The sequence below is a fragment of the Physcomitrium patens genome, chromosome 4 (assembly GCF_059467195.1).
Source record: "Physcomitrium patens ecotype Gransden chromosome 4, ASM5946719v1, whole genome shotgun sequence".
Lineage (NCBI taxonomy): Eukaryota > Viridiplantae > Streptophyta > Bryopsida > Funariales > Funariaceae > Physcomitrium > Physcomitrium patens.
This window is the reverse complement of record NC_143413.1, coordinates 17,561,743-17,586,919: the sequence shown is the minus strand read 5'-3', so window position 1 is coordinate 17,586,919 and position 25,177 is coordinate 17,561,743. Positions and strand designations below refer to the sequence as shown.

Genomic DNA, 25,177 nt, shown 5'->3' with positions numbered 1-25,177 from the left:
ATTCATGAGTTGTGTGCTGGAACACTTTGTTGTGGTTTGAATTTGCGACAGTATGTCATATATTTATATATATAAGTATTAATGATTATATTTAGAAATATGTTCCTCAAATCACTGATTGTTTAAATACAAAACCAGTCACTGTATTCCCATTGAATTTGTTACTTTCAGTTTTGAATACGTTGTATGTATACATATATACATTAATACATACACGGGGGTACATTTTGGGGGTGCTTCAAAGAGAGGCATTACACAGATAAGCCAACCTTATTTAAACTCACTCCAGTTGTTATTGATGTTTTTAATTTTCTTGAATTTAGTAAGGAAAGTTAATGAAAACATATTAGTATGGCAAATATGCTTGTAGGGAAATTAATAATAATACATAAATTTTCCTTGTTTTTGACAATAAATGCATACCTTTTAAAATTATACTAATGTTGTGCCTACTACAAAGCATGGATGTAGATTTTTTATTTTTTTATTTTTTTCCCACAATAAATAATAATAAAAATAAAAAAAAATCTAAAGAAAAAATGAATACATTGTTGGTACTCTCAAGTACATAGATGAATAATTTTGAATAAAATATGTATATATGTATATATATACACAATATATTTTTCTTTATTTTTTACATCTAAGACATTTTTTATAATAAGATGTATAATGCATTACATCAATGAGAGTGTGTCAAATCACTTCATCTAAAGAAATATATATATTTAAAAAAGATATTTGTAGAGTTCAATACTTTTATTCATGTTTTTTATGAACTTTTCACACTTGGTATTGAAATTATTTTGCACGTGATATTTTTCTTATTTTCAGAGAAAAATAAAATAAATGTGGTATAGGGCACATGCATAAGTAAAATTCTAAAATAAAATATATTAATTTCAAAATATTTAAATGCGCATTTGATGAACTGTATTACTTTTAGATTTTTTAGTTTTTTTTAATGCAATTATATTTGATCTTATTTTTAAAATACTGTCCCATGTATTGATGACATTAAAATGAACTACTGATAGTTTAAGCATGTCTATTGTAGATATCTTTTAAAAAAGTAAAAGTTTAATTAGTTTGAATTCAATTATTAGGTTATTTTGGATTAAATTTGTGATTAATACCATATACAATTGGCTTGATTCATTTACACACATTTTTTGACCATATTAATCCCCCAACCACACACACACACACAAGTTTGTTGTATTACAAAATTGTAAGCCCTCAAAAGACTAAAAGTGACAATTTATGTGAATATGGAACTAACCAACCACTAAGAAAGTGACAAACAACATAGACTTTTTTTTAATGGGGGTAAGTAGGAAAATGAACAGAAAGAATGGACAGATAGAGGTATGAATAGTAAAGGTATGCATGTTGTTTTTGAGAAGACTAAGGATGACATGAGCAGTCGAAAAGCCAGGCAATGCATTGGAGGGGAACCCTATTTCCCAGACTCAGCAAGCTGCATGAATTTCAGTTGCAAGGGGTGTTTCCTCCACACAATTTGACTTGAACTGGCTGCCTTTTGAAGCCCACTGTCTAGTATCTGTATATTTTGTGGCATGGATTCAACACTCACTTCTTGGACTCACACAATTTTTTTTCTTCTGTGTGTGGGAAAAGTTGATTCAAGGAAGAAATGAAAAATAAATAAATTATAGATTTGAAAAAAAAAAAAAAAAAATCCTTACAATTTTCTCTCTAAAAGTATGTCACTGATTGCATTACCTTTTAATACATGTTCTAAACTGTGTTTGGAACAATGCAAGTGGATGTTTGAATTGCACACACACACACACACACATATATATATATATATATATTTATTTACACACACACACACACATTTACACACACAATCAAAGAGCTAAATATATAATTATTTGCAACAAAACAATGTTCTCAAATAGTTTCCATGCAGTAGTATTTCATCCATCTGTGGGAAGGGGAAACACATTTTTAATTGTATAAAAATAATCTATATACTTGTGGCATATGCTGAACTGGAGGCCCCAAAGCCTACATCATCTCGGAGCTAGTATGCATGGCTAAGAGGGTGAAGAAAGAAAAAAGCCTGACCATTGCAGAACCATGTATAGCAGGTGCAAAGCTGGAACTATGCCCATAAGCTCACATGTGGCCTTCTGTGAACTTCAAGTACTGGTGGTGGTCTTCAGTAGGGCCAGCTTGGCTGCATAGAATTGACCATCCCATGTAACCCATTCATCTATTTCATCCACCTCAACCCACTTGTTGAGCTCATAGAAAGGCTCATTTTAAAAGAAATAAGAAATAAAAATAAAAGAATTGTAGAGGAGGGTCACATAGAACTAATGCCGGACACTAGCAGCAGAGGCCACTGTAGTAGTACTGCCCTGGCGGCCGACTGTCTCAACACTCACAAGAGCCTGGAGAGAGAGATTCACCAGGTTAACCCATGCAGCCAGCATCCGTTCAGAAACTGGGAAGGAAAAACCAAAATAATGAAAAAGCTGACAGCAGGTTTTAGCAAGTTTGCAAGCAAAACCCAGACATCATGTCGCAGGGTGGCAGGTTTTGAGGCCGTGGATACTGTATTCTTACCTGAAGACTGATGATATACCTTTCGCCCAGGCTGAGAAATACTGCATCCTAAACCACAGAACTTGCTTCGTTTCAGTGTTGGAATACGTTTAAGGACCTGCTGCCTTCATGCGCATGCCCTGCAGTGAGTTGGGTGGAAACCAGGCGGGAGTTAGATCACACGGCTAGCATGAAGTCTTCTATGAATTGAGGTTAGAGATTAATGGTGCAAGAGAGCATGATATTAACAGGGGAAAGGAATCAACACCAAAGGCAAGGTCTGACTTTACACCATGAGTGAGGGGATGTGTTCACATAGAGGGATGAAACTTTCAGTACTCCCAATTCCAGTTTCAATCTCCCAATTACACGTCCATAAAGCACATGCGGGAATCGTCTACCCTGTCGAAATGTAATCTGCTTCCGGTACACCATAAGGCGGTCTTCAGGTGCTTGCAATTGAAAGGCCTATCACCCTACTTGTGTTAGGCCATCCAGAACTTAAAGTATTCAATTTTTGTGGGAAAACTCAAGTACCAGTGAGCTAGAAATAGTGGGCTGACGAGGATTTCTTTTCTTAAAATACCACCAAAGATTACACATGGGCTCCACTTGCAGCTTTCACAAGCTGAGAATAGAAGCGCTGCTACAGAAATGTACAATTTCATTCTGCATTGCGAACTCAAGTCAAATAACAAAGCTTTGCTTGTGGCGAAAAATAAAAAACAAAGAACCCTGAAGAACAGAATGGACAAATCAGAAACGCTATGATCATAATTAGCTTGATTCATTCACAAATTGACACAAGGAGGGGACAATGGCATCCCTCTGCCACAACGATTCACGTAACCTCCCTTGCATAATAATAAGCGCAGTAGTGTAAAACTATAAGAAACAAAATCACATTTGAGGCAATATTGGCGCTGCCAGCTTGTGCCGAATGTGATGGTTTCCCATGGCGATTTAGGGTTCAGCAGTTCCAGTGCAGAACACCTCATCAGCAGCTAGTAGATCATCCAGTCCCTGCTCGCTCATTGACCTGGGAAAATTGAAAATTAGTTTGAGGATAAAAAAGAAGGCTCTCGACGGCCTCCCATCTTTGTGCAAGCTTCCAAGTATGTATTGCAGTCCACAGCAAGTGGGCAGCATGGAGACAGTTATTTTTTACTTATTTTGATAAATCCATCCATGCACGCAAGCTGCATAGTTGACATAGGTAACCAGCATATATGATAATCAAATCACACACTTGTTGAAGCAAATATCGCATAATCGTGGCTGCGTGCTAATTGGATTAGGCTCTTTCTTATAATTCCAGGACTGATTGTTCCAGCCAATTCTGGAGTTGAGAGAGCTTTGTCCAACAAAAGTGTTATGTTTGATCAAACCAAAACATCCCTTCAGATTGAAGATCCGCTGAAAAGGATTAAAAAAGCAACAACTTTTTGGATTTGCATAATCAGATCGATCACCTGAACCGGCCAGATCACATAACACCACAACAATTACATTGTAATGTATATTTTGCAAGAAATTAAAAGTGATTCTGTTATAAATTTTCAATCGTCAACCATGAATACATTGCAAAAAGAGACCTCTTCCACATACTTCTCCTCTACAGCGTCTTTAGAATGGACATCTGCATACCTTTTCCCTAAAACTTGAACTTGGGCTTTGAGCACCTGTGTTCACAACAGGTTTCAAGATATTCAGACTGAAGATGAAAATCAATTAAATGTAGATCAATAATACATGGATCAGCTTATATTTACAGAAATTAAAATAAAAGTCAACTACGCAATGACATAAACAAGTGAAAGGTTCACCCCAACATATTGAGGCGTACTTGGATATGGTCTTTACCTACAATCCCACCAAGAGCAGCACAAGAAAAACAAGTCTGAAGTATAAGATTTATCGGAAATAATTCCCCCCTGTTAGACACGTAAAGAACTCAAGATCAGCACATATAATGTACAGCCCAAGGACGAAACAATATGGAGTACGACACAAGTTGATTGGAATGTCATAATATAACCCTTTTCAATTGGAAATTGCATGATCTGCCTCAACCATTCAGGGATTAAACAAAACAAATAAAACAAATAAAACAAATAAAATGAAAAAAAGGTAAATTTCTAATTATTAAGTAAGCTACCACAAGGGATACACAGACTAGAAAGGTATACTTCGATGCAGGTGCTAAACCCAAAATTGAGCTGGAACTAATGAGCAAGTCGGATATAAAACGATTCCTTCCCAATCGTGGGAACCTGATAAACCAGCTCAAATTCAACTAGTTCGTGTTAGCATTAGAAAATTAATTGTTTTTTGCACGAAGTTCACCATGCACACAAAACTTGGTTGGTGCTGTCTATGCAGCAAGTCTCTGTCTCTAACAAGAGATCTTAAGAAAGTCAATTTCCACACCAAGAACGAGAAAAAGCGTACACGAAATTCAAGATGTAATCTTATCCTGCAGCAACGTGAACAGAACCGAATTGGAAAATGAGAACACCACGACATGTACATGTGTATCAATCAAGGATGTTGGTTTGCTCTGACTAAACAGTAAAAATCTGACCGTGTAAAGAGAACTAAAAAGTGGTTGGATTCGGTCTAATACCCCTAATTGGTGTGCCTATCCGAATTCGACTACATAAACTACTGCGACAAAGCACTGCCATTAAAAGCTGAAATCAACAACTCCGGGAGCGTCAATAAGTTCATCAACACATCAGACGTTAATTTTTCTGTGACAGTCTGTTTCGGAGCGTTTCAAAATGCGTCAATGTTTGGAGCAGGTGAGTTCATTCGCCTAGCTCCATGAACCATTCGCAAACCATTCTGAACTGAACGGAACATGAGCATGCGATCATCAACTGTCCTACATGACTTCGAGCCTTCGCTCTGTTTTCATTCGCAACGTCGGAACTTAGATCAGTCGTTGCATTATTATATATATTACTATTCCAGACGCATAAATATACTGCTCTATGCATCATTGCTGTTCAAGTTTTCACAAATCACTGGACCCTGATGCAGTTATTAGTGTCTATGTCCTCCACATGTTTCAACATCCTTGCACAATGAATTAAGAAGAAAGTTCCACATAATAGCGCACATTTCAAATAGACAGTTCTGTGAGAAGACTACTGTGAGTTATATTGAGTTTGTGAACCGGAGAGTGCTGTGTCGCTTAAAGCTTAGACCAGCACAAAGAACCAGAGACTAAGAACACATTGATTCCTGTCTGTATAATGTAGCTGGTCATCAAAATGGTCAGGCATCTTTATGACAAGCTCACCTGTCTATAATTTAATACTTCAGCAGCTGAGCTGACTTGAAAATTTTCAAATGGTTGTAGATCTCCAGTTTTCAAATTTCTCTCGAGATAGCCCTACACAATGTAGATGAAATCCGTAAGAAGCGGAATAAATCCAAAGTTTTCCAGTTCAAACCTTTCCAGTATGTCCAAATCACTGCAATGCAGTCCATCTACCTTAAGTACTGATAGCAATGTTTACATCCAGGCATTTTTGAATAAAAGGCACACGAATCCTCGTCAAGGGTTACTAACCAACACCTGTTTGTAAGACCCACTATTTGTGAGCACTTTTCCATCATCGCAACAGACAGAAAATTTCTAAAACATACTACTACGCGTTTATGTTTTTCACAGAAACGTCACAAGAAATTGCAGGAGATTGTCTTTCATTCTAGACACCATCGTTCTCATTGTCGTTCAGCACACTTAAAATCTAAGACCCTTTTTTCTCTTAAATCTTAGTAAATCTCTTGAGCAAGCTTGAATCTTTGAACTTCATCCACACTGAAGGTTAACTGCTTAATATAAGGAACCAATTTTTCAAGCAGGATTTCTTGTAGGCACTAAATTCGCACAATAATATCGACAGTCTTCTAAATGTGAAGGACTTAAAAACTGAAAAGTAAGCTGTACTGAGAACTGAAGAATCGACTAATATGCAATCAAATGCAAACCCTTAAGCTTTGACAATACATGAGCAATATTTAGACAGCTTCCTAGCATGCACAACTTGCACATTCGGTAACTGGCATCCTTCGTGCTCCATGCTGGAGTACGTGCATTACTTCAGGATTACATATTGAAGAAGTCTTAGAAAAAAAGGTGAATAAAGGCACCAGTGTACAGAGACCTGCTATGTAAGATTCAATCCTTGTGCACCATGGATTTCCAACTCTATAGCTTTCAAACTTCTCGCCCAAATTGGAGTTCAGAATTCATGAAGAGCTGAAACTGTTACCACTAAGTAACATCCTTGTGTACGACATACGCCTTCCCTCCTAGTTCAAATAAGAAAAAAACACTGCAGAACTTGACCACCTTGGCCTCCCGGCTACCATTTTTTTTTTTCTTTTTTGCTGATGCAGGGAGAGGACACGCATCGTAGTTCACTATCATTAAGTAACCACAAACCAATCGAAACATGCAAAATTAGAAACCTTCACTTAGTTTGTTTGAAGGTGTTAGATACTGCATTGACAGATTGCACTTCGGGATCCTCGTACATGACAGATTGCATTTTATGAAAAATTCGACCCGAGCTCCTCTATCTGTAAATCAAGGATCGCAAATCAATGTCAACAAAAAGCATGTTTGTTAAAAAAAAATCCAGGATCATCGTCAAAGCAGACACTACTTTCACAAAAAATGAAAAAAACACAAATACACCCGAGATTTGTGATCTATAACATATCCTATTGGACTAATTCTGGTCAATCCAAGTAGAAAATCACACACATACATTCACACATTGCACTTTCTCAAAAACAAATTGTGCAAATGAAGGAACTCTTAATCCATATCAGATACAAAATAAAATTGGCCATGTCATCCGCGAGAGGACATCCATCAACGACAAGAACACAGTTGACGTCTATAAAAAAAAAAAAAAAAAAAAAAAAACACCTCGATTGAACGACTCATGGTGACTTCCTCTGCCGTTCGAAATCCTATGTTTGAACGAAGTCCTTCACAAACTGCACTCTTGCACTCGTGCTCGCTAGTTAAATCTTAGCACCACCACGAACATACGTAATTCCAACATGGCCTAACACGAAACCGCATTCAACGTCACCACCAAGTGGCAGAGGAATGCACGAAACAAAGCAAAGTGAAACGCACCAGGTCAATGCAAGCAGCGGACAGATGCTCCTAAACCTCCATCACTCACGCGAAGAAGCCGAGGCCACGACGAGATGCATGCAACATTGGCGCTTCTGCTCAGTGTCGAGGTCTCCTCCACCTTCTCCTGCTCCCGCACGCCATAGCCAATGCCATAGCCATCGCTGTGGCCATGGCCGTGGAATTGGATCGCAGCAGCACGGTTTCTGTCTTAGCCGACTTGGCTATGGCCTCGACGGCCATGGCCACATGCACAAGTGGATGATGCGGACAACACACCTTGTTTTCTAATAGAAGTTTATTTACAGTTAAAAAATCACAAAGTCTTAGCTTTGTTAGATTTAGAAGCCTCAGTCTATTTTATAGACAAAGGTTTTGTCAAAAAATAAGAAATATTGTTAGTCAAATGAAACTAAACATGTACATGTAGAAGTCATAAATGATCATTTGTTATCTTTTGGAGATGTTACACATGACAGTATTCTTTTAGATGTAGTAATTAAAGATTACAATAGCATAGTAATATTTAATGCAATAAGATCTCCATCTAATTTAGTTATTTTGGTTAGAAAAATATAATCTTCAAATAAATTGGATTTCTTGTAACCTTAATTTTTTTGATAGTTTAACCTTAAATCTTGTTAGTCAAGTAAAAATATATAAGTTAAAATATATCTAAACTCTTATAGGTAGATGCGAGAGCTTTTATGTATGCTACAAAAGAAAGATTATCTTTTGCTTTATATGCCATGCCCATTTTTGATGGTGAAAAATTGTCAAGTGATATTCCTAGCTAGTATCAAGATTTTCAAGATGTTTTTGAAAAAAAGACTGCAAATATTCTTCTAAAGCATTATCTTCATGATTTTTCCATCAATCTTTATCAAGAAGATCAACCATCATTTGGACCAATCTATAGTCTATTACAAAAAGAGTTGGCTATACTCAAGGAGTACATGTCACGGACACAAAATACAGACTTGAAATCTAACAAGAAGTTCAAGAAGAAGTGGCAGAACTAGATTAAACAGATGAGTACAAGAACAACACCAAAAAGGTGAACTAGAACTCCAAGAGATGTGGTATCGAGACTGAAGAACCCTTCAGCCTCGACTCCTATATATACTACTGAATAGGAAGCTTCTCGAGCTACTTCCGCTAACTAGGACGCTTCTCCAACAACTTCTACTAATTAGGAAACTTCTCAAGCAACTTCCTAGAATCTATCAGAATATTCTAGAACCTTCTAAAAATATTCTAAAACCTTCTAAGCGAATCTTTAGGAAATATTCTAAGAATCTTCTAGAACCTTCTAAAGGAATCTTTAGAGAATATTCTAGAAGAATATTCGAAGAATCTTCCAATGTATGTCTATGACATCACCTCCTCTTCTAACTTCGAGGTCTCCGAGAAGCAATGTTGTTATCAGTCAATACCAACGCAAGAAAATGAAAATCTGTCGCATCACATCCGCTATGAATTCCAATTGTTGTTCGCGAGGCAAATGATTCATCGGCCCTTGGAGCCAACGGTAGTGACCAACACCTTCAACCTCTGACCAAGCGTGGACTTCTGTGTCTTCATTGTGAAACTGTCCTCCAAACACACCTTCTGGCTGACCGTCGTAGGCAGGCTCGACCTCAAATACAATTACTAGCGATCTGTTGCTCGGTATCCTCCGACGTCGTCGTGGTACAGGCGGTTCTTCATCTCGCGGTCGTCTTCGTGAGCTAGTCGCTTGAGATGACATAACAAATGTAGTATCTTGACTATCCATGTCCAAAGGCTAAAATGATGAGAGCAAACTATAATTGCTAACAAAGTTCTACACTATCGAACTATGGGTTTTGGAAGTACCCTCCCCCCTTTTTATACTACTTGATGAGCAAGCTTCAGCAAGAAGCTATCGTTGAATCGGCTTAGGTTTATGAGGATATCGTTGATGAAATTCTTGTACCTTTTTTGGTGCATTGGCAAGATTTTCGGCACGCTCCCACGTTCGCTCATTGATGTCGTATCCACTCCAATGCACTAAATACTCCAATTTTCTCCTATTACGCCGTGAATCTAATATCTTTTCTACCTCGTATTCCTCATGGTTTTCAATTTCGATACTTGGTGGCGGACTTTGTACTCTTTGGAGAAAAGCTGACTCTCGATAAGGTTCCAACAAAGACACATGAAAGACTGGATGTACCTTCATAGTAGCTGGTAACTCCAGACGATATGCCACCGGATTGATCTGCTTCCCGATAACAAATGGCCCTAATCTCCGATAGTCCAATTTGTCACATGGCCGCTTGGTCTTGATATTCCGTCGAAGAAGCCATACTTTACTTCCAACTTTAAAAGTAGGCGCCTCATTTCGATATTTATCTGCAGATGCCTTGTAACTCTCTTGGGCAGATTGCAATTGAAGCTTCAACGTTGCTTGAAGCTCCGATAGTTGCTTCACAAATCCTTCAGCTGCTGGGTTGTTATTTGCTGAAGAACTCAATAAATCGAGCTTGGGGTGGTATCCGTAGTTGGAGAAGAATGGTGTTTGTTGAGTTGACGCATGAAGAGTGTTGTTGTATGCGAACTCAGCAAGCGGTAGATATGCAGTCCAATCATCTTGTTGATAGTTGATGCTGCATCGTAAATATTGCTCCAAAACTTGATTCACCCGCTCTGTTTGACCGTCAGTTTGAGGATGAAAAGCCGAAGAGAGCTTAATATCCACCTTCAATATCTCAAAGAGGGACCTCCAAAACTTGGATACAAACTGAGTACCTCGATCCGACACGATATCATCTGGTAGGCCATGATAACGATATATGTTATCAAGAAAGAGTCTTGCGGTGTCTTCACTTGACGATGTTTTCTTGCAAGGCACGAAATGCGCCATCTTTGTAAATCGATCCACCACAACAAAGATGCTGTCAAATGAATTCGATGGCGGTAGGTCCGTAATGAAGTCCATAGAAACTGAAGACCATGGTCGGTGCGGAATAGGCAATGGCTGGAGAAGTCCATACGGACGATGTCGAGGGATCTTGGATCTTGAACAAACATCACAAGAAAGGACAAATTCCTTCACATCCTTCCACATTTGGGGCCACCAAAAATCTCGTGAAATGAGCTCCAAAGTCTTGTTGAATCCAAAATGTCCCGCAGCTGGAAAGTCGTGGCGAGATTGAAGTACTCGGAGTCGAGTTGGTCCTTTCGGGATATACAACTACTCCTCAAAATACAGAAGATCTCCCTCCACCTTAAACTTGTCATTATCGACACGTTGTTTGATGTCAAGAGCTATAGAATCCTCAATGGTCGCAGTACGTACCTCGCTGAGGAAGCCGTCATCGATAGTTGCAACAGTAGCAAAAATCCTGAATTTTTCTGGTTTCAACAATGTTGTACATTGTTGATCAAACGCTGCTTCTCCAGCCTTTGGCGCAAGATACGATTTCCTCGATAATGCATCAGATAATCCTTGCTGTTTTCCAGGGCGGTAGGTGATAATAAAGTCAAATCGTGATAGAGACATATTCCATCGAGCTTGACGACGATTCAAAATTCGAGCTGTCATGAAGTACTCCAAATTCTTGTGGTCCATATAAACAATCATTGGATGTGCAGCTCCTTCGAGGAAGTGACGCCACTCTTGGAAGGCATCCACTATAGCAAGCAGCTCTTTGTCGTAGATCTCGTAGTTGATCTCAGCAGCAGAGAACTTCCGTGAATAGAACGCAACTGGGTGAAGCTTCTTGTCTATGCCCATCTGTGAAAGCACAGCTCCCAAAGCAAAATTTGAAGCATCGGTCTCTAAATAGAAAGCCTTTGCAAAGTCAGGGTGTACCAAGATTGGAGCCGTAGTGAATGCCGTCTTGAGATCTTGAAATGCTTTTGCTGCTTGTGATCCCCATTCGAGCTTGTCTTTGCTTGTTAGACGCGTGAGTGGTGCAGCAACTTGAGAATAATTCTTGATGAAGATCCGATAGAAGTTAGCAAATCCAAGAAAACACTGAACATCTCTAACCGTCTTCGGAACTTCCCAAGATATAATTGCTTCTACCTTTTTTGGATCCATCTTCAAGCCCTCTGTAGTCGCAATGAAGCCCAAAAATTCCATCTCATTCTGGTGAAATTGACACTTCTCCAACTTGGCGTAGAGTCCTCGTTCGCGTAGTTTTTCAAGAACCAAACAAACGTGCTTCTCATGTTCTTCTTCATTCTTGGAAAATATCAAAATATCATCCAGATAGATGACCACAAAGTCATCGAGGTACTCCCGAAAGATGTCGTTCATCATATGCTGAAAGACCGCTGGAGCATTGGTAAGACCAAAAGGCATGACATTGTACTCAAAATGGCCATACCTTGTACGAAAGGCTGTCTTCCATTCATCTCCTTCTTTGATTCGCACAAGGTTGTAGGCTCCTCTTAAATCAATCTTTATAAAAATTCTTGCACGTCCAAGTTGATCTAAGAGGCCGGAGATCAAAGGTAAGGGATAGCGATTTTTCTTGGTCACCTTGTTGAGTCCTCGGTAGTCCACGCACATCCGCAGTGAGCCATCTTTTTTCTTCACGAATAGGATTGGTGCTCCAGCTGGCGACTTTGAATGTCGAATAAAATTCTTGGCTAGATTCTCATCGATGTACTTTTGCAATTCTGCCAACTCCGTTTGCGATAGGTTGTATATTAGACCAAAAGGTGGTTGCGCTCCTTCCTCTAAGTCTATGGCGCAATCATATGGTCGATGTTCCGGCAGTATATCGGCGTTCTTCTTCTAAAACACGTCTTCAAAATCCCTATATTGCTCTGGTATATTCGATGTTGAGATATTCTCGCCGCTAGTTGGAGCTGCATAAATGACAAATGGTGCGCCTTCCTTGGACGATCTTAGGAACGCTCTCGCTCCAATAAACATGGATTTCTTCATGTAGGTTCTACCAACAGGTTTATTATTATTTTTTTCAGGAAATGTTATCCTTCGTAGCCTCTAATCAATGGACGGATTATGATCTTCTAACCAAGAAAGACCAAGGATAACAGGGCTTGATGGGGTTCTAATAATATTAAAAATAACGTGACTACTATGGTCCTTAAATACCACTTCTATAGGTTCTGATTCGTGGATAACGTTGCCTAACAATAAGGGTCGTCCATCTATCACCTCTACGTGAACAGGTTTGGACTTCTGTACTAAATGGATCTTGTAGCGTTTAGCAAACTCTTCATCTAAAAAACAAGTAGATGCCCCCGAATCCAATAAAGCTAAAGTTTTTTGTTTTTGAGGGCCTAAAAATAAAGGAATTGTAAAACAACGGGCAGGTTGGACAGAGAAGGAGGAACCTGATTGTTGTCGTGATATTAGATTGTCCAGCCGCACGGTTCCTACTGTGGCTGGGCGTCGTCGTTTTCCAGAATCATCGCACTTCTAGTCTTGACAGGGTGCCAATTTTGCTTCTTTGGGCAATTTCCAACCTTGTGACCTTCTTCTCCACAGTACAAACATAACCCTTCCTCCATACGCCATTTCTTCTCTGTTGGAGTAAGAGATCGGACACGCGCCGTGTCGATTTGCATGTCTGTTGCCTCCGAATGTGAGTTTAAGCTATTTGCAGACATAGTCACGTCGTAACGAGTCATTTGGTGTCTTGGACGTTGGTCTTGGCGACGCTGGAATAGGCGGTTGTCACACTTTACAACTTGGCTAATAGCTTCGTTGAGCGTTTGAGGATCAAGAAGAGATAACAGCAAGTCCTTCACATCATCCTTCAAGCTCCAATAAAACTGACTCACCAACGCCTCTTCACCCCAATTAATGTCACTTGCCAATTGTCTGAAATCCGAGGCATAGACTGATGCAGAGCGTGTTCCTTGTCGTAGCGATCGGATCTTTGTTGTAGCCCATCGAACTTTATCATGCTCGCCAAATGCTTCTGCAAACGCCTCCAAGAACGTTTCAAAGTTGCTCAGGATTGGCGATCGCTTCTCAAACAAGGGAGTAAACCAAGACAGAGCTTGTGCTGTAAGCAAGGTTCCAAGAAGCCCAACACGCGCTTCCTCCGTCGGATAACGTTCGGGCTGTAAAATTGTTATCAACCTGATTTGGTTGACAAAACCTCAAAACTTGGAACGAGTTCCATCAAACTTATCCGGAAGACTAACTCGAGGCTCCTTTCGTTGTAGGACTACTCGATCTTGTTGAAATGGAGGTAGAACTGCTTCTTCTGGCGCAGAAGTTTGAGGCTGATATGCTTTAGATGGCGCTATCCCAGATGCTCCATTGTTATGGAGTCCTACCATGACTCCTTCGATCTCTGTTGTCCTATGTGACAACGAGGCAAGAGCATTTATGATGGCGTCTAGTTTGGATTCCAAACTTTCAGCCATTTTAACGTCTTAACCTTCGGCTAACCTTCAGAAAGAAGAAAAAAGAGTTTTGACAAGAGGACAATATTGGTTCAGAGGAGAGTACTCCGCAACCTCTAAAACGCCTTAAGACTCCAAGATGAGGGGTAATCCACTCTCTCCAAGAAGAATAAGGCTCCAATATTGAGAAAGAAGAGATATTAGTTTAGAGGAGGGTAATCCGCAACCTCTAAAACACTAGCACACCTTCAAGAAGAGGGGTAATCCACTCTCTAACAAGAAGGAACTAGCTCTGATACCAGTGAAAATGCAGTCTCGACAAACTGTCACGGACACAAAATACAGACTTGAAATCTAACAAGAAGTTCAAGAAGAAGTGGCAGAACTAGATTAAACAGATGAGTACAAGAACAACACCAGAAAGGTGAGCTAGAACTCCAAGAGATGTGGTGTCGAGACTGAAGAACCCTTCAGCCTCGACTCTTATATATACTACTGAATAGGAAGCTTCTCGAGCTACTTCCGCTAACTAGGACGCTTCTCCAACAACTTCTACTAATTAGGAAACTTCTCGAGCAACTTCCTAGAATCTATCAGAATATTCTAGAACCTTCTAAGAATATTCTAGAACCTTCTAAGCGAATCTTTAGGAAATATTCTAAGAATCTTCTAGAACCTTCTAAAGGAATCTTTAGAGAATCTTTAGAGAGTATTCTAGAAGAATATTCGAAGAATCTTCCAATGTATGTCCATGACAGTACATTGATGAGAACTTGGCTAAGAATTTCATACGTCATTCTAAATCTCCAACCAAGGCTCTTATCTTATTTGTAAAAAAAAAATTGATCTTTGCAAATGTGTGTAGACTATCAAAGACTCAACAAGATCACCACCAAAAATAGATATTCTTTACCTTTGATTTCAAGACTTCTTGATCAATTGAATTAAAGAAAGTTCTATATAAAAATAAATTTATCAAGAGTATATAATATGGTATGCATAAGAAAAGGAGATGAATAGAAAATTACATTTTGAACTAGGTATAGGCATTTTGAATATAATGTCATGCCTTTTGGACTCATGAATGCATAATTTTTTTTTCAACATCTAATGAATGATGTCTTTTGTGAGTTATTTGATGATTTTGTTGTCTTTTATTTGGATGACATCTTAATTTAATCTTAAAATATAAAAGAGCATGAAGTTCATATTTGTCATGTGTTACAAAAAATTTAGAGATAAAAGATTATATGTCAAATTAAAAAAGTGTATATACTAGACTATTCAAGTTAACTTCTTAGGATACATCATTTCTAACAAAGGACTAATGATGGATTTGAAAAATGTCCAGACTATTATGGATTGGAAGATTTCAAAAAAAATAAAAAACATGCAATGCTTTTTGAGTTTAACTAATTATTATCGGATCTTCATTAAGAATTTTTTTCAACTTGCAACTCTACTTATATATTTGACTTATAAAGACAAACTTGAGTGGAGTAAAGAAGCCAAATCATTGTTTGATGCTTTAAAAAAGAGTTTATGTTTGCACCAATCTTATATTGTGTTGACTTCTTCAAAGCATTTTTTATAAAAATAGATGCATCAAATTTTGCCTTGGATGCAATATTATCAGAAATGGAAGCAGATGACAAATTCTATTTAGTGGCTTTTCATTCCAAAGAATTTTTTGGAAACGAGATTAATTATAAGATCTATAATAAAGAGCTCCTTGCAATTATAGATTCATTTTAAGAATGGCATCATTATTTAGAAGGTGCCTCAAGTCTAGTCACTGTGTAAACAGATCACAAGAACCTCAAGTATTTCATGTCAACACATGTTCTGAATTGTCGCCAAGTTTGTTGGAGCATATCTTTATCAAGATTTCATTTTAAGATCACTTATCAACTCATAAAACAACAATATTTGTTTAGACATTCTTATCTTGCACCAAAAGAAGGCGATGTATCTTTTAATTAATAAAAAATAATTTTCTTGAAGTCAAAGTATTTTTACTTTTGAGCAAAAAAATCAATATTGATTGTTGATTCAATCTTTGTCGAGCAAATTCAATTAAGTATTTCTTCTAATCATCTTCTCCATGATATTAAGAATAATTCTTTTAAATCTCATGATACTTCCAAATTCAAGTTTAAAAACAACCTACTCTATTTTGAGGGACAATTATATATTCCAAAAAGTAGGCCATGATTACATATTCTTTAAACTTGTCATGACTTTCCAACAGTTAGTCATTTTGGATACAATAAGATTTTAGAGCTAATATTGAGAGATTTTTGGTGGCCTCAAATGTGGAAGGTAGTCAAAGACTTTGTACAATCATGTGATATTTATTCAAGATCCAAAACTCCTCGCCATTGAGCTTATAGACTTCTTTAGCCATCACCTATTCCATAACAACTATGGTCTTCCGTTTCTATAGATTTTATCATAGATCTTTTAGTCTCAAGTTTGTATGATTCTTTATTTGTGGTAATAGATCATTTTACTAAGATGACACATTTTATACTATGTATAAAATCTATCATAGGTAAAGAAATAGCTAAACTATTTTTTAACAACATCTATCACTATTTGTCAAGGACAAGCATTCGATGAAAAAGTAATTCAAACAAGTGAGTCTTCACTCAAAGAAAGGAAACAAAATATAAATAAACAAGTATGTATATTGAAAGAGAAACTAGAATGGCAATTGCCAAAAGACAAGAAAACTAGAAACCCTTGAAACTAGATTGGAAGCAAGAAAGGAGTTGACAAGAGTGAAGAAGGCTTCACTCTTGTCTCTATATATACTATCTAACTAGGGGCTACGTGGCGACGTTCTATAGGACCTCCAATATGTGTTGACTTTGTAGAACACATGCCTTGACTTACAAGGCAAGTTTTTCTACGTGTGGGCCACATAGTTAGCTTGATCTTTAAGCTAACAACATGTGTGGCACATGGCCAACTTACTAACCACGTTTCTAATCCAAAAAGTCAATTAAAGACACCTATGAAGTCAAAGAAGCATCTATGAAGCTTCTAGGAAGCTTCTAAATTAAATATTATAGAATTAACTTACTTTTAGCTACTTTTACTTACTTCCACCTATTTATATATGTAATTACTAGCTTACATGAGTATGTCCGTGACATTACCTACCCTTTTAGGGACGAATTCCACGAGGAGAGGTCATCATATGTTGAGAAAATCTATGATGCTACAAATTATATTTGCGACATACTCTGATCTTTGTTCTCTTCGAAGATGATTGATAGGGCCTCTCAACTATCGATAGTGTCCTATACCAGGGTAGGAAGACCATCCAGTTATTTGATCATTGTTGAGGCCTTCATAACTTCCTTCGAATAGAACATTTAGAACACCATCAAGAGTTGTTCCTACCTCTAGTAAAATCACCAAACATCAGGAGTCCCTTTCCAAATCATGATATCAAACGCATTGTATCTCGCGATCTATTCGAAGAAGAACATGTCGTTCTTGAAGATCTTTATCTCGATTACGTGGTCTTGAAGGTTGTCACAATCATAATGTCTCGTCTAGTAGCTCAGCAAATGAAGGCTCTTAAGTCAAATCTGTTGGTTGTTGGTTCTCCATCTCCTGAGCATCACAACTACAAAGAAGCTACGAACAAGGATTGAAAGTAGAATGTTAACTTGCCTAGATGTTGTTTCTTTTATAAAGAAGGTTTTCATCTTGATTTTCATAGATATCATCAATGAAAAGCCTCCACCGCCTTTGCTACATTTGTAAGATTCTTTATTGGCTCCCATATGCGTTCACTAATATCATATCCGTGCCAATGGACAAGATATTCTAATTTATTTTGGGGCCGCCTTGAATCTAAGACTTCTTCTACTTCAAACTCTTGATTATTATCCACTTCTATAGGAGGAGGTGGAGCTTGTCATCTTCTTGGTATGTCTACTATCTTGTATGGTTCAAGAAGAGACACATGGAATACTGGATGGATTTTCATTGACTCCGGTAGATGTAAATGATATGCAACTGGATTGATTTGTGCAGAAATAGAAAATGGTCCAAGCCTTCGATAGTCCAACTTGTCATAAGGATGAGTGGTCTTGATATTGTGATGAAATAGCCATACTTTATCACCCAAGAGGAATGATAGTTGTTCTTTTTGATAGACATCTACTGTCGTATTATGTGCTATCTTGCTTGAAAACACACTGGACGTCTAGCTGTAGGAGGTAATATGGTGTTTCACTAGTACTCAAGCAGTCTATCGGATTCTTGACTACCCAAATACAATCTATATCAAATTACAATGTAAAAGCTTAATTCCAATATAAAACGCCTAGAGACCCTATATAACTTCAATCTCTTTTGTTATTTTTATTTTATTTTATTTATTTTATATTTTTTATTTTATCTTTATTGTTAACTACCTTAATCCTAGACCGTGAACTTTGACAATCTGAGATCTTCAATCTATCCTTCCGACTTATTGTGAAACATCTATCACTAGTGTCTTTGCAAGCCCTTTCGAATGCTCAAGAAGTTCCAATTCAACCCCGCTTACAAATTGTGAGGCTATGCTACAATCCGCACCGATGTTCTTTGGCCGCTCGTCGATATTCCTCTTATCCCTGTCAATAGGTCCCCAGTTATCATAGAAACCCTAAACAACCCATAATTTGCCAACTCCCAATACCTCTTTAAACTGTTGGCAGATATCCTCTATCCGTACAGTCAGATTAACACAACCATGCATGCATTCAGCATACTCAACCTTCTAGACAACGCTGAATTTCAACCACAGAAGTATCTTCCATTTCATCAACAATCAAGAGTACTAGCCTTTTCTTCCTTCCGGAAAAATCTAATTCACCAATATAACACTGACTTTCAGCAACTATCTTCTCAGTCTCCCCAAAACCCTATATAAAAAAAAATTCCAATTCTCCATCTTTTTCCGAAAGCATGAAGCTAGTTCTCCGACCTAAAACTCCAATTCTCAAAAAAAAAAAAAAAAAAAATCCATTTCTTAACCTACCCTCCTCTTTTACCATGAGAAGATCCTATTCTTCCGCCTTGGACTCTCCGAATTGGAATAGCCGACCTCACTTTTTTCCCCCCATTTTTGCCTTTAAGAGATCCTTTTACAGAAAGGACATTCCCAAAACGGCACAAAGAACGGAACAGCCTGAAACGGAATTGAAGCCCCGTAATTGGACTACATTGGATTGCCCGACCAAGTCAAGTCTCATACTAGGTAAGAAGCTTGTAATAGGACTAGGATTAGATGTCTTGAAATTGGATCGAATTGGCTCTTCGAACTAGGCTCATCCGACGTTGAATTGGTCCTTTTCCTTCCTGCTGACTCCTGTTACTAGAATCGAACGGAACATTTCGTTATTGGTGAGTATGCCCCGGTTGACTGTAACGGGGTGATTAAACCTGGCTTCTCAATATTTGCACTGGAATTGGCTGCCACTTCTAACATCCAAAGTGACTAAATATTAATAAATCTTCTTCATTTATATTTTCATCATATAGACGTGTTACAACATGACATCCACCTCCTCTGAACCTGTGCATCCTCTGGTATGCACCAATTAACATAGTTGCCATTTAATTTATAATATATTCTCTAAATCTTCGTCTAGTATATCTTCATCGTCTCTACTATCCAATCAATTTCATCTTTTCACTGCGAAATATCTATGTCTTCATTAAGGTCTTCTATATTTATTTATGTATATCTTTGTTTAAACAATTTCACTTTCTTCCCTGCAATTGATATTTTTAACCTTGTGCCATCTAATTCCCGCAATGAGTAAGTCGCATTATTATGAACAGTTGTTACCATATACGGTCCAAACCAACGTTTTGAAAACTTCCGTAAAGTGCTATATTGGTTGTCCAGACTACTATCATAAACAAATATCCAATCATCTTCTTCTATTGCTTTAGGTCTCAATCGATGTTGCTTATCAAATCGTGCCTTGTTTTATAACCTTGCTCTTTTTAACCTGTCCAATGTTATTTCTACATCTTCCGATCTTTGCTCCAATTGTCGAATCCTAATAGCCAGAAGTTCTTTTCTTGTCAATCCATCTTCCTATGGTAGCATACTCCAAGTAAGTACCTTTTCCTCAATCGGCATAACTGGTTTTTGACCTGTCATAAGTTCTACTGGCATATATCTTGTCATCGAACTATGTGTTGTTCGATCAGCCCATAATGCAAATGACAAAAGCCGTGGCCACTCTCTAACTTTCCCATTACAAGCTTTAACTAATGCTTTCACAATCGATGGGTGACCATGTTTGCTTTTTGCATTCCCTTCCGGATTATAGGCAGTAGTCAGTGATAGTTTAACTCCACATCTTTCCAAGAACTTACCAGCTTCTTGTGTATTTAATTCTCCACAATCTGTAGTGATTTTTCCTATGCATCCGTAGCAGCAAATGACATCTTCAAGCAAAAACCTACAAATCCCCTCTATAGATTTTGTCCTTAATACTCTTTCTTCTACTTGATTTGATAAATTTTCACGAGCTAAGACCAAATATCTCATCTGCCATAATCCAACTAGCATAATAACCAAATCAACAACCCATTTAAAATGAATAGCCAGAGGATACGTAGGATGAAGACCATCTCGATGTCGGATATTAGAATACGATTGACAGATTTCACATGACTCTACAAATGAGAGCACATCTCGATACATATTTTTCCACCAATATCGTTCCTTGAGTTTAGCAAAAGTAGTCCAGATTCTTCTATGCCCTGCCCATAAACTATCATGAAACTCCTTTAATAATTTTAGTTTTTCTTCCTTTTTGCCTATCACTCGTTGTGGTATCCCAATTCCTTTCTTCGGTCTCTTCCATAAGAATCCATCTCGAAGCAAAAATCCATATGCTTTTTTTCTTATTTATTTGAATTTTTATGAAGACCAATTTCCCTGCTTAATCAAGGTATTCAAGTAATGACCAATATCCAATAATTCTCCTTCATAAGATTCTTCAAGAAATAGCTTGTCTTCCCTGTTGAGATTTGATATTGAATAGAATTTCAATCCGACGTCATCAATGTCTTCAACCATTTTGTCCTCCCTCTCGTATCTTGCTCGAGATAGCATGTCTGCTACTAAATTATCCTTTCCAATAACATGCTTAAATTCTGGATTTAGTGACTTAATATAAGCAATCCATCTCAACATTGCAATATCTGGCGTTGAACAGTTAGTAATCATTCCAAGCAATGGCAAGCAATCTGTTTCAATTACTACTACTGCCCCAATCAAATAGTCCTTTTCAGCTTTCATAGCCGAAACAACTCCCCAAAGTTCTCTTTTGACTTGCGAATATGCACGCTGATGAATACTTAAAACTTTAGCTCCAAATTGAACTACAAATCTATTCCCACTTGAATCTTCTTGACCTATAGCCCATCCAATGGCAATTGGACTAGTGTCCACAATAAGAATCACTGGTCTATTGCACTTATAATCAACCTTCCTCAATATTGGAAGTGACATCAATAATTTCTTCAATCTTTGCATTGCTTGAATATGCCTTTCTTCCCATTTAAATCGGTAGCCCTTGCGTAACAGTTTATATAATGGATCCGCTATGTGAGCATAATGAGGGATCCAGATGCGATAAAATATACATGCACCTAAAAACCTGCGAACCTCTATTAAAGAATCAAAATCCTCTTTCATCCTTCCAAATGCATCAACTTTAGTCGGATCTGGTTTTCTTCCGTAAGATCCACATAAATGTCCAACAATCACAACCTCTTATATTCCAAATACGGACTTCATACCCGATAATGTAAGATGAACTTCTCCAAGCCGAGTTAAAATCTTTTCACAATCTTGTATATGATCAACAACATATCTGCGACACCCCCTCTTATCTAAAGTTTCATCCTTGTCTCCTTCTTTGCACCCTTTTATAGGAACATCATCCAAAAAAGACATAGTCTTCTCTGGAATAAAATCTCTCAATACCTTATTCATCCCATTCATCATATGCGCAACTGAGTTGGTCGCGCCTTGAGGAAGAGTGCACATTCTAACCAATCCAAGTGGTGTCCTCATCGTTGTCATATCTCTACTTCCTTCGGCAAGTTAAAATTGATCATAACCTGAATACAAGTCACCTATTGAATAGATCGCCCTTCCTGCAAACGCCTCAACAAATTCATCCACAATAGGTCCAATTCCTGCATTCCTGACAGTTACTGCATTCACCGGTTGTATATCTTGAATAAAACGTAGTGATCCATTCTTCTTAGGTACCGTAAACCATCGACTAGAATACGATGCAAATCAGGGTTCCAATATTTTCATCTTTATCTTTTCTTTTAATAGTTCCATCAATTTAGGTAAATGTTTCCTCAGTATTGAAATCGGTCTTAGATTCCAAGGTACATGCGATACAGTGAAGATAACCATAGGTGTTATAATATTCGGATCCACACACCCAATTTCATAAGATTCGAAGGCAAATGATCTATCTTGTTTAGCCAACATCTTTTTGAAGCAAGTAATTTTCTTCGACAATAAAGAACCATCAGAATCAATCTTCAATTCTTCAAAAGTTTCTTTAGTAAACTGATGTCCAATACCTATTGGATCTCTTAAACTTACTTCTTTTGATGCTTCTCCCATTTTTTCTTTAGAATCTTCTGGTAATGGTCTTGCAACAGGCTTTACCTTCTTATCTGCCATTTTATATCTCGTCTCTATAGTGACTTCTGGTGCTTGAAAAGATTCAAGTATGGTATAAACCTCTCTTGAATGAATCTCAACAATCTTATCATTATCCCCTAACCCAATAGATGTAATCAATTCCAATGAATCTTCTAGTCCATTTTCTTCATAAACACCTAAAATCCTCTCATCATCTTGTAATGTACCTAACTTGCGTAATTATCCTTCAATATTATATAATCTTTTTCTTTCTTTTCTTTTAAAATCATCAACTTTCTTATACATAATATTTCCATTCTCTAAAATACTAATAAAACTCGCATGAAAGGCACCTTCATCATGCGAGAGTACCTCTTCTTTTGTACCTCCATAATCTCGCTTTATAGTGGTACCTCCCTAAAATCCTTAAATCCTTCAACAATCTTTGGCAATAGTTTCTCCATCAACCTATCTCGATTCCATTCATGGTTAGGAGGTACTGTTAAAAATTGTACAGCTTTCCTCCCATCTTCGCTATGTACCCTTGCATAAGCAGAACCATCGTCAAGTACTTTTGTTTCCATCCGTGTTGCCATAATATAAGGTTGTCTTAAAATCAACGGATAAGACGTTGTCATGATGTAACATGATTAAAAGGTGAAAGAGTGTGGAGATTATTATAATTTAAGAGATCTTAGTTCAAAGTATTAGAACAAATTATCTTAGAAATATAGTTAATAGCCAAAGGGGTAGAAAAATTAAAAGGTATCAATGCTGCCTTTTAGAAAGGTGACTTCTAATTAATTTGTAGTACCATAAGTAAGGCAAATCAAAGTAGATTAGAAAAATAAATGATATAAGAATCTTTAGAAGAAAGTTAAGAGTAAATTCTAGAAAAAATTACTTAGAAAAACTAGATATTGATACTCAGAGAGGGCCGATTATGAACCAGGGTCGAAATCAAACCCTGAGGCACATAACCGAGTCTTGACAACGACTTTAGAACTCTATGGCAGATCGGAGAGTAGGATTTGAGAGAAGATTAGATAGGGTTTCTATGGGCATTGATTTTGGGTGATTTGGAGTTGATATTAATTTATAAGAGCTTTGCAAAATTGAGGTTTTTTTTAGATGACTTGGGTTTTATGAAATAAAATAGGATTTATGTTTTGAAGTGATTTCGAGAGTTTTGTTCTAGATCTACGAGTGAAATTTTTTACGTTCATGTTTATAGTTGTGTTGAATACATGTTGTGAATTTGAGTTTGATCTAACGGATGAACTCAGAGATATTGAGGTTTAAGTGAGTCAAGGTCTCAGAAAGTAGTATTTTAGGTCCAAAGAGGGTTTTTAAGATTTCATACAATCTACTAGTTGGATTGGAGTAAAACTTATGTGAGAGGATATAAGACTTGTTTTACAATGTCCATGACAAGTTCGAAACCAATCGAACAGCGCAAAGAAGAGAAATTGGCTCTTGAAGGTTGGCAATAAGATTGGAGAAGGAGGCCGGCTAACACCCAAATACATTTTTGAGGTTTTCGTCAATTTGGTATCTCCGATCCTTTTCAAAATTTTTTTGCTTATTTTGAATTTGATTTTTAAGAAGTATGCAAATTTTGAATTGAGATCAATGGTTTATTCAGTAGATATTGAGGTTTAAATGTGTTATAGGAATTACTAGGATTTGGATTAGGATTTGGCTAGGGTTCGGTTTAGGGTTTGGATTAGGATTTGGATTAGGGTTTGGATTAGGGTTTAGAGTTTGGATTAGGGTTTAGGATTTAATTAGGGTTTGATTTAAGATTTGGATTAGGGTTTGGATTAGGATTTGGTTAGGGTTTGAATTAAGGTTTGGTTTAGGGTTTTGGATTTGGATTAGAGTTTAGAGTTGGATTAAGGTTTAGATTAGAGTTTGATTTAAGGTTTGTTTTAGGTTTTAAGATTTGGATTAGTGTTTAGGGTTGGATTACGGTTTGGATTAGGATTTAGGGTTTAGTTAGGATTTGATTTAAGGTTTAGTTTAGGGTTTAGGATTGGATTAGGGTTTGTTTTAGGGTTTGATTTAGGGTTTGGTTTAGGGTTTAGGGTTTGGAATAGGATTTAGTTTAGGGTTTAGGATTGGATTAGGGTTTGTTTTAGGGTTTGATTTAGGGTTTGGTTTAGGGTTTAGGGTTTGGAATAGGATTTAATTTAAGATTTGTTTAGAATTTGATTTAAGATTTAGGAATTATTAGGATTTAAGATTTAATTAAGTTTGGTCTAAAGTTGAGTGAAATTCAATAGGGTTTTAACTAGGATTAAATTAAGGTTGAATTGACATATATTTGAGTAAAATTTGTGATCATTTTAATATTTCTTTAAGAATTT

The 25,177-nt window shown here is 37.2% G+C and overlaps 1 long non-coding RNA gene across 8 annotated transcripts; it reads right to left on the bottom strand.

The window, feature by feature from the left end:
- Positions 1 to 1,915: 1,915 nt before the first annotated feature.
- On the bottom strand, positions 1,916 to 8,001 carry LOC149989430 (uncharacterized). Of its 8 annotated transcripts, none has more exons than XR_016502712.1 (7): positions 7,748 to 8,001; positions 6,759 to 7,176; positions 4,770 to 5,980; positions 4,444 to 4,514; positions 2,873 to 4,262; positions 2,602 to 2,720; positions 1,916 to 2,426 (listed from the first exon to the last, which is right to left on the bottom strand). It is a non-coding gene; the product is annotated as an uncharacterized LOC149989430 (long non-coding RNA). The 8 variants fall into 8 exon arrangements; XR_016502713.1 differs by having other exon boundaries at positions 2,873 to 4,052; positions 4,228 to 4,262; positions 5,888 to 7,176; positions 7,748 to 7,997; XR_016502710.1 differs by having other exon boundaries at positions 5,888 to 5,980; positions 7,748 to 7,997.
- Positions 8,002 to 25,177: the final 17,176 nt, after the last annotated feature.